At 35.1% G+C, this 11,481-nt stretch overlaps 1 pseudogene; it reads right to left on the bottom strand.

Annotated features, from left to right (window-relative positions):
- Window positions 1-735: 735 nt before the first annotated feature.
- On the bottom strand, window positions 736-8,470 carry LOC120189479 (annotated as a pseudogene).
- Window positions 8,471-11,481: the final 3,011 nt, after the last annotated feature.

Genomic DNA, 11,481 nt, shown 5'->3' with positions numbered 1-11,481 from the left:
TAAGTCAAATTTTTTCAAATTCAGTCGAGAAAAAAAATCAGTTTTCTCAAATAGAGTTTTATTAACCCTTAGCTGAAGCATGTTTAAGGTTTATTGTGGAGGAGTTAAAATCTTTTTATACCTGTTCGATACAGTAAATTATTTTCTTCTATTCACAGAGAAAAGAAATAAAAAGAGAGCAAATTGGAAAGGTAGTAGTATTGATCATGGAAATAGGGTAGGGGTGTTGGTGCCGATGATTCCTCTCCTGTGCTTTTGCTTTTTCATGAATTGCTCATTCTCTTGCCCCGTCTTGAAAGTGAAAGGTGCAGACATTGGATAAACAACCAACAACTAAACTTTTTCAAACGCATTGTATAAATTATAAAACAGTCACGTTAAAAAAATCAAATACCTGATTACACTAAAAAAATGAGCATTGCATATTATTCAATTCAATTCAAAACGATAAGATAATTTTATTTAATAAGTTTAAATAGTAATATTTATATTTAATGCAAAATGATTTAGGATTTCAAATTCTAAAAATGCTGTGTTAATCTAGATTCAAATATTATTTAAAAAAATACAAAAATCCGATCCCAAAATAGATTAAACAAATATATTATACAAAAAACTAAGAGAGACCATAGGACATGGGCCCTCATACATAGCATGAGCCAATCCCATGAAGAAACTGAAAGATGGTTTAAGTCGAGGAGTACAAGAATTTTAAATTTCTTTATCTTCCCGTTAAAAATAATATAAATATTTTTGCTTTCTGTTTGTCTAATGAATGGTTTACTTGTATAAGCCCCAAAACCCATGCGTTTTTTTTAATTATTCATACACATGGTATATTCTTTCCCTCTCTCTATCTTCCTTCGTACTGTGATGTTTATGGGATTTATTCGACAAGCTATTTCACATTGGGAAGGTGACAGCAATACCTTAGTTTCCGATTGGAGGCGAGCACATTTTTTAGGGCGACGTCGACTCTTGCACCTTCACGGAATATCAAGTCGTATAGCTGGCAGACAAACCTTGATAGTTCCTCTTCTTCATCCCCGAAACCCGTAGAAAGGTCCTCATCCTTCTCCATGTCACTATCCCAGTCACTCGCCGGACTCATAGGTTCGATCTCAACCTCCTCATCTTCGGCATCTTCCTCACCAATCTCGAACCTCCCATTTTCCATATCGTTATATTCTCCTGTTATATTAACTGAAACGTCATGGGACTCAGCTGCAGGGCATATAACAGCTTTGGCCCCAGAATCTAGAAAGGCCTTGATCAAATTTGCATTGGGACCGTAAGTTCCCGTGCTGATTATGATTCTATCCCTCCAAGCTCCAACCTAACATTTTTCAACCACGTATCAGCCCCAAGTAAACAAATTTTCGATGAGGAATCACAGTTCATTATCAATAGAGAACACAAATGAAATAATATAAACTTGTAAATGAAGACTCCCGGTTCTATCGAAAGGGAATGAAGTGAGGTCGTTGAATAGAACACCACCAATGACCCTAAGTTGACATGGACAACATCCCAAATGAATGTCATTTGGCTGAAAACCAATGCTATTTAATGCAGCAGATTTTAAAAAAAAATAATCCTCGCGATCTTAGCAACCCATTTTAATGCAAAGATTAGAGGCATTTTCCTCAAGTTAATCTTGTGTTTGGCAAGAGTACCTAGATCTGTAGAAGGTTAAGCAACTAAAAAAGGAAAATTATACTATCCTGTGGATGCAATATTGCCCTAACACAAGCAGCACAGAAGACAGAGACAGACACACGGTAGAGAATGATGGTCAAAACTCAAAAGATTTCTCCAGATAGATCTTCACAAGAGTAAAGAAAAGGGAAATAAAAATCAGCCAGAACATTCATCAGGTATCATGCGCTTTGATGCGTAAATCAGATGAGGGAGAGAAGTATACGCACCATCCAACGAACATCATCAGGTGTCATGTGCAAAGAAGGGACTGTACGGCGGAACATGTATGCCCCGATTTCAATATCATCTTCCATGACCTGTAAAATATGTCAAGAAAATCACAATAGAAGTTCATTAGATTTGATAAACACAGAACTAACAACAAAAGACACGGAGAGCGAATGTGAAATGAATGCACACTTGGGTTTGGCGCCCAATATATCTATGGCCAATGTTTCCGACTTCAAAGTATGGTTTACGGCGGATCAAATCAGTAATAGTTGTAATATTGGCGAAAGATGATACACACTTCCGACGCTGGCTCTGCAATACTGACAAATACTCAACTTAACGCTTTGCAGAAACTTATCAGCCAGTTCTCCAGGTTCAGCCACAACAAACACGTCATTTTGCCAACTGGAGAAAGAAGCATCAAGCAGGTTAGGAAGCGGCAAAAGCTAAACCCAAAAGTAATTACACATAAGCGAGGGTCTTTTCGACCTTAATACTGAGCCAACTGAGTCATTTTGAAGGGCCAAATGTATAATGCCCACTTGTGGTAGATTCTGTAACTTCTCATGCAATGCCGTACAGGTAAAGAAAGCTTCCTGGGAGCAGAAGGAGAAGTTGGGGGTGATGTAGCTGTCTTTGAAGACTGTAAACCATCCAAGCTTAAAGGTGGGACCGTGTCAATTCGGCCAAGCCTCTGCATGCCAGCATCAGCTCCGAATAGAAGGGGACTTGAAGGAAAACTTCCGGTAATCAGAGGAGAGGTAAATGGTGATGGAAATGTTGTTGCTGGTAATGTCTTTGAAAGTCCAGATATGTCATGCAAAAGATATAATCTAATTCCAGTTCGAGCACAAAATGACTCAAGTGCACGAGCATGCTGCACAATCCTTCCTGGATCGGGACTATGCAAAGCTTCAACAAGTAGTACATTTCGCCTCCAGCCTAATGAAGGGCTATTCTCATCTAGTACAGCTCAACACAATAAATTAAAAAGATTCAGCAGAGCACCCAGAACAATAGAATATATGAAAACTATTCAAAGCAAGGCATAATACCTGCATTTGGAACCTTTGCACTGGCAAAATTTTGAGATTTCAAATTCTCTGTCCACTTCTCATCATGTGAAAAGGGCAAAAGAAGTCTTTCGCATGCATTTTTCAAGGCCTGAGAATTGTTTTCAATGTAATCATTTACACAAGCTTCTAACTTCATCCAAACTGTAGGATCAGTCTCATCCAGCTCCATATCACAACGTTCGTCAACTGCAAGGGCAACCATAAAAAACTGAGGACTTCAAAGTTATTTAACTTTGGAGAAATTGCAAGTTAATGAATTCAAAGATGATTTTTCTTTTCTTTTTTTATATAAAAAACATGGTTGGATGAAGAAAGTGAAGGCGAGTGGAGACATTAACCATGGTTGCAAACTCCAAGCCTCATCAAGTAACCGAAAGGATATAATACCTGGATTAAACCGGAAATATTGAATCTCAGGAAGCATAGGTATTCATGTACTCAAAGCTTCCTCAGTTCGGTCCACCGAGCATGCACTCTCAATCAGCACTTGCCCAGTATCTAGATAATGCCAACCACCTTTTCGTGCCTACAACAGGAGATACTCATAAATCCATGGGAAGAAGTAATGGAATGAGAAGTTAACTAAAAAAATTAAAATCTCTTGATTTTTATTCTCCAACTAGTCAAAATATAAGAACCATTTAGAAGCATATTAAACTTGGAATGTCACAAAAAGCACCCAAGCAGTTTCCTGTTATTTTGCATGAATTTACAAAATGAGGATTTGCAATTAAAATAGTCTTGGTACTAGGAATGGTTTTACATCCAGTTGAAGCCAGAAATTACTTCTGTTGCAAAAATACAAAGTAGAGCGGTTACCTTTGTAGGTACGGAACCACAGCCAATTGAAACTATACAGTCAATTTTTGTATCAGGCCATAAAAGTTGTGCTTCTCTTATGGAAAAGATTGTTGGATTGTTTGCCACTATAGCACCATCTTGCCAGCGGTATACATCTACATAACAGGTAAGAAAAAATATAAAATAATACGAAGGCTAAGTTCAGACAGCAGAAGAAGCTCGTATAGCTTGCCATATATGGTGTTTACAACTTCCTATAAAAGCACTTCGTTTGTAGCCAACTTGAGCACCTGTAGTTGGAGAATCTACATTGGTAATTCCTAAACTTTCTGATATTGCAAGAGGCACCTCTGGCGTTCCCACAGGATACTGCACATTAAGAAATATATAAATGTACAAACAAACTCTTAGATCTGCCAAAATATTACTGAAATGGATTATAAATTAAAGTACAGATATCTAAGTGAGTAATATAATATATGAACCCAATTAAAGTTCATATTACATGATAGAACAAGGAATTCCCGACCACAAACCTGATAATTGCAGAATATAAATGGTTGAGCTGGCATTGCGCTCACCAAAGTCGACACAATGAAAACTTTAGGAATGTTTTTCACAGCAGATTCAATTAGTAGGTCCCCATCCTCATCAGCACACATTTCCTTTAGCAACCTTTCAAACTGATCTGCCTTAGATCTGCCAAAATATTACTGAAATGGATTATAAATTATACAGATCTAAGTGAGTAATATAATATGACCCATTAAGTTCATATTACATGATAGAACAAGAATTCCCCCCAACAAACCTGATAATTGCAGATATAATGGTTGAGCTGCATTGGCTCACCAAAGTCGACACAATGAAACTTTAGGAATGTTTTTCACAGCAGATTCAATTAGTAGGTCCCCATCCTCATCAGCACACATTTCCTTTAGCAACCTTTCAAACTGATCTGCACTGTGCTGCAATACTCTATGTTATATCATCTTTTCACAAGAGAAGGATGCTCCAAAAGGTAGAAAAAACAGGCTCATTTAAATTATCATGTCACTATAGCAACACACCTCTGAAAATGATAATAATAACAACAATATCATAAGCAGAATCGATTGCCAAGATTTATTAATTAAAGGCAATATATGGAATGAGCAACCCTTAATGTAAATTATAATAAATCCTCTAAAAACCCTGAAAATATATTGTAGAAACACAAAAAGTTCTCATTTGTTTGAGGTATACTTTCAACTAATTTCATGTCTCTTCCTGCATTCATAGACATACATTTTCAACTATGTTGCTCCGACCCCTCGTTTTTATTCAAGTACCCATGTCCGGCACATGAGTATGAAAACAAGATCCACCAAGGATCCTCCAAGTACATGGAAAAATATTTAAAAGAAAAAAAATCCGACCATGACCTTAATCTGACACTCGCATGCGAGTCCAATTAACATAATTTTCAAGGAAAAGATGAAAGCGACTCAGCAATATCAAAACCAGAAGCACAAATTTGCATAAAAGAGAAATTTATACTTTAGATCCATGTACAACAACTCTGAAGCTCTGTGAAGAACTTTTATAGAGCAGATCCAACTTCACTCTCCAAGTTGCAGCTTCATTTATCCTTTGGCACAGGTTCAGCAAAAACAAGTTTTCCTACGAAACAATTTAGAATTTGATAAACATATTGAAATCTAAATTAAGTGTTCTTAAATAGAATATTTATGCACTTATGCAGAGCATATTACTAACCAAGATTTTTGTAAATTTCTTCACATTGGTCCAAGGTCATCAACTTAATACCAAGGGACACAGCAAGCATGCCTCCAGTTGATGTCCCACAGATAAGGTCAAATAGCTCATGTATTCTCTTTCCAGTTCCCTTCTCAATTTCTTTAAGGATCTGTACAGTTGCAAGACCTTTCATGCCACCTCCATCCATTGAGAGTATTCGTAGGACTTGTTTTGGTATCTGTCTTCCTCTAATAGCACGTCTCAAGTATTCACTCTCTCCTACAAAATAACATAATTAAGGTACCAGAAAGAAGTTAAAAAACAAAATGGAAGAAACATACCAAGAATTGCCAAAGTTCGAGCTGCAGCTTTATTCACACGTGGTTCAGGTGTAACAGTCAGTCTCATGAGAAGCTCTTTCAAGCTTGCAGAGGTGACAAGAATGCGGCGATTCTCCAGACAGAAGGCCAAATTCCCGACAGCTAACAAAGAAAGCCTTTGCACCTGATTAAATATAAAGGTTTAATTATACATACTTTTGATATAAGAATAATTTTGATCAGGAAATTACCTCTGGGTTTCTATGGGAACAAAGTATTTTTAATGATCTCAAAACATCCTTGGTTAGCATCTTCTGAGCTACAGTATCAGATCCGATGGCCAATGTGACCACAACTTGTAGCACAGAAACCAATTCTACTGGGTCGGGGGACTTCAAAACAGTTTCAACGGGTTGCATGATGTCACATTTCAACAACTGCATTGCCACAGAAACATCTCCACCAAGAGTTGATAGAGCAGAGCAGGCTTGTTCAACCTGACACAAGATAAGAACTATAAAGATACTGCATAAAATGAATGTCTGATGCTATTAATAACATGAAAGTAATTCCAGTGTACCACATGTCGGTCGTCACTACTTATCATACTTATGAGCTGTCTCACTGCATTCTCATCTTTACCAACAACTACACGATTCCCCTCATCTTGCATTATTATCTTCACCAGGGCAGAGGCTAGCAAAGGGTGATGACAAGATGAAAAACGGAATATGAGAGAGAGAAAGGCACTCAGCTTGTATCTAGATGCACCAAAATAAGAACTATTCTCCATCTGTAATACAACACAAGAAGCAGTTTTAATCATAGATTTATCCATGCTCATGTGAAAGCAAGAGCATACAAACAGCTAATATGTGTAGGTAGTACCTCTATTTGCACATTCACCGATCTTATATTTTCATCAGCCACAATCCTGATATTTGCAAGGGACAAATGGCGTAGCTTGTGTAAAGGTAGGATTTCAGGAAGAAATTCAAGTGGATTACCAAATAACCTAAGAATTTCTAACTCAGCCATAGCCCTGCCATAAAAAAAACTGGAGAAAAACATTAGACTAAAGGAAACTATATCCCCACAAGCTTAAAGAAATAAGTTGATTGTCCATAAAGTGACCTGAAGTCTAGAAGAGGCCGGACAAGTTTGTTATGTTCCAATGATAGTTCCACCAGCCTGACGCACTGTCTAAGCTCAGCTGCTCATAAATTTGCAACAGAAATAAGGTGAAATTTGCAACAGAGGAAGCAACAGCCTAGACCTTACAAAATGATGAGAACAAATGTTTTCCTTATAATTTTTTTTTGGAAATGTTTTCCTTATATGAAAATTGCACTTTGATACGACAATAAAACTCTCAGGAGCATGATTTAGATGTAAAACAGGATTATTCTTACCAGGAACAGAAACAAGCATGTTGTTGTCAACCCTCAGTAAGGTTTTTAGTTCGCCAAGCTCAGGTGGTAACACAGAGAGCTTGTTGTCATCAAGATATAGTTTCTCCAGAACAGGCAATTGAGTTAGCTCAACGGGCAGTGTCTGTATCCGAAAGCACGCAACCAATGAGTGTCAAACTACAAAAGCAAAGAAAAAGAAACATGCCTAGTTTCTTCATAGATCTCAGTCCAAATTTTTTTTAATCTTCATCTAAAACTTTCATTTCTAGAACTTAGCATTGCTACCATTCATACTGATTTCTTCTTCGAGTTTCGCACACAAACTATTTTTCATACCGATGTCTTCTTCTCGTTAAAAAGAGATCAATTACAAGTTAAAATTAGCCAAGGTCCATACTAGAACTTCCTTGCAATCAATCGCTCCATATTTCCCAAAAAAATCATTTGACCAATAAAAACATAAGCAAAAAAGCAAACAAAAGATGAAGAAAAGGACGGAAAATACCGTTAAACCACAACCGCAAAGGCTAAGCAAAGTGATACTTCTCCAATGGACGCCGCAAGCAACCAGACCACTATCACCAGAAGGAACCAAATTCGACCGTAACAACCGAACCATAACTCCGACTCCATCACTCTGCTGACCCGACCCGGCCGCCTTAACCATCGTAACCGCCCGCAATGGCTCCCTCCTCTTCTCCACCTTCATCTCCACTCCAACTGAATTTTCATCCGCCTCTCTCAGTTCGACCGAAACCGTATCTTGCGGCACTGGAAGCACCACCATCAATTTAGATTGCAGCCTTATCGCCGCCTGATCCTCGTCATCCCCCGCTACCCAATCCAGATCGATCCTAAACCCTCGCTCTTTATGATTTTGCGGCGGTGACGATTCCGCGGCTGCATCGTTTAGATCTTCCGCGGATTGTTCGCATCCGTAGTTTAGAGATAAACGGAAGATCTCCGAGGGACGTTTCCATCCTAGTCCCCAAGACATTGTGATCGGACGGTCGAAATGCAACGAGGAGAGGACTCTGATCACGATCCGACGGATGGCACAACGCTTCACATTTGGATTTTCTTCACATAATATAAAATGGCGACCAACAACAACAATGAAGTTCGTTTCTAAGGGTTTAGATTTTTAGAGAGATTAAAGAACTTTGAAGAAATAATAATACAGTAAAAGGAAAATTTTGAAGCACCAGCTCTTCTCTTTCTTTGACACAATTTTCTTCGTCTATTCTATCCCCTTCGTCGGAATCGTTTTTAATGAAAGATAGCCCAACGATACGACGTCGCATGATTAGGCGGCTATGCACTCGGTCAACTGGAACGACGGCTTATAAACCATTTTTCATTTTTATGCGACGATTTTCCCGAACAATCACCCAATTAATCATTATTTTCCTGTAAATCACTGTTTAAATTTTATTTTTCGATCTAACACTGTTTGCAAGAAACGTGGCTCCTATACCGCGCCTTATGTTGATCTGACGCCACGTGGATAAGGAGCGTCTCCTGTAATGCGCCTTGTGAAACGTGTAAAAAATTTGTGTGTGAAAATAAAATTTTCTACGTTAAAATCTTTAAATATTCTTTTGCAAATTATTTTATAACATGATAAATTTTGATTTTTGCATGAAATTACACAATACGTATAATCTAATATAAAAAAACTTTGAGGGTAAGTATTTTAAAATATGAATAATTTTATAAAAGTTTTATACTTATTATTTCTTTTACAAAATGATGATGATAATAAATATTTTATAATTTAAAAAATTATAAATTTCATATATTTTTGAATTTATTGACTTTTAAAATTAATTGTTTAAAAATAAAAAAAAAATATTAAAATAAACTTTTAATTACAATTGACTTTTGCAATAAAAGTCACTCTACTTTTGATTTTTCTGTGTGCACGTGGGTAACTATATTCAACAGAAAAGAATTTAAAAAGAAATGAACTCATATACGGGAGAAAATGACGAGACAAAATAGTTTTTGTGAAGATTGAGCAAAAAATATCAACTCTTTGATCGAATGTTTATTCGTGGTACAATTGAGTTGATATTTAGACAACAGTTAGATAATTTTAACTTATTGACTTTGTACGATCGAATTTTCATTCGATTCATGTAGCTTTCCACACCTAAGACTGTTTAACAATCATAAACTTGACTTTAGGTCTTGAGAATAGAGTATTTTAAAATTAATTGTTTAAAAATATAAAAAATATAATAAACTTTTAATTACAATTGAGAGATCAAATGAATTATTATTCATTAATTATTATTTTTTAACAGCAGTTAATAATACTTATTTATTTTTAATAAAATTAAATTTTTATATTTTTTTATATTTTTTAAAATTAATATTATAAAGAATATTTTAAATAAAGAGGTTACATTCTATTTTTACTAAATTTTATTCACTTTTAATTCTTTTTTATTGCATTTTTATTTTTTTAAATAAATATAATTCATTTGATCTCTCTATTGTAATTAAAAGTTTATTTTAATATTTTTATATTTTAAAATAATTAATTTTAAAAGTTCATAAACATTATTAACTGTTGTTAAAAATAGTATCACATAAACAATAAATAGATAAAGTTGGTATTTTTACACAAATATCACCATAACATAAATTAATTAAATATTAAGCACCATTTTAAAAATATTTACAAAATTAACACTCGAGTTTTTTACACGATTAACAAGGAGCGTTGCAGGGGCGCGTCTTACCCCACGTGACGTAAGACGCGGTGTAAGGGGCACAGTTTCCTACAAAAAGGTGTTAGATCGAAAAATAAAGTCTTAACAGTGCCTCACAAGAAAATAATGATTAATTAGGTGATTTTTCGAGATAATCGCTGATTTCCGATGGTGATTGTTGGACAAGGTGATTACATCTTTAAAATGACATTTCATTAATAAATTCAAATCAGCATAATTGCTTTAAAATCTAAATTTATCTATTGAATGTAGAGGTAAATTATATTTTGTTATCATTGTTTTAAGTGTAAACTCAAAAAAATGTCACCAATTTTTAGAGTATTTTATTTTGATCATCAAATTTTTAAAATTTATATATATTTATTATATTTTTAATTCACTTTTAATAAGATTATTGATGTTATCTATCTAAAAGAAGTCAATGTGGCATGTTAATTTTATAATACTTCCAATCCGATTTAATAAAGAATCGAACTGATAATGTCACATTGATTAATCAAAATAAAACTCAATTAGATATCAGACAAATCAAATATTTATTGTCGCTCAAGCACAAATAGAGACTCATATGCAGACATTAAAATTTTGAGGTCATATCACAAACTTTGTATATTTAAAGGATCACTTAGGAAATTTTAACTAAATTATGTGGTTGGTGTCGATACTAAAATATAAGTATCGATATTGTATTGATTGTACCGATACTCATGGACATTATTGATACCAAATTAATATATTATGTCCCCTTTTCAAGTAAATTGATATCAATATCAAGATTTGAGTATCAATATTATTATGGCAATGTTGATACTCAATACCAGTATCGATACTAAAATAGTATAATATTTTCGAAGTTTTACTTATGATATTGATACTTTGATAAATGGTACCGATACATTATATTGATTTAAGGCTTAACTATACAAAATGTGTCCAATCTATGCTCGTTTTTTCAGTTTAGTGCCTAATGTTTATTTCGTTTCAGTTTGATGCCTAACATTTCATTTCATTACTCAAAATGGGTCAAGCCCTGACCGACCGTTAAGTTTGATCGTTAACCCATTAAAAATGCCACCTGACAAATTTTTTAATATTAAAAATGTTTTCTGAAAATAATAAATTAATTAAAATAGATTAATTGAAAAATTAAACCTAACAGTAATTCTACCCTAAAGTTCTGATGACTAAAAGCTCATTAACCCAAAAGTCTTAATATATATGCTTGAACCTAAACTAATCCTAAACCTACCCAGCCTCATCTCTTTCTTAAATCCCCTCTCTCTTCATTCTCGACCGACCCACGAAAATGCCAACGCTACTCGCCATGCTCTGGCGTCTTCGTCGAACGTCAATCACCGTTTGAAAAGGCCGAGATGGCTAGAACCTAAACCAAACAACTCTAAATGCCCCTCTCTTCTCCTACCATATAACACCCCCAACCCGTATCCAACCCGGATAC

Source organism: Hibiscus syriacus, unplaced genomic scaffold (genome assembly GCF_006381635.1).
Source record: "Hibiscus syriacus cultivar Baekdansim isolate YM2019G1 unplaced genomic scaffold, ASM638163v2 tig00004072_pilon, whole genome shotgun sequence".
NCBI classification, from domain to species: domain Eukaryota; kingdom Viridiplantae; phylum Streptophyta; class Magnoliopsida; order Malvales; family Malvaceae; genus Hibiscus; species Hibiscus syriacus.
The sequence above is the reverse complement of the archived record's forward strand: the minus strand, read 5'-3'. Positions and strand labels throughout refer to the sequence as shown.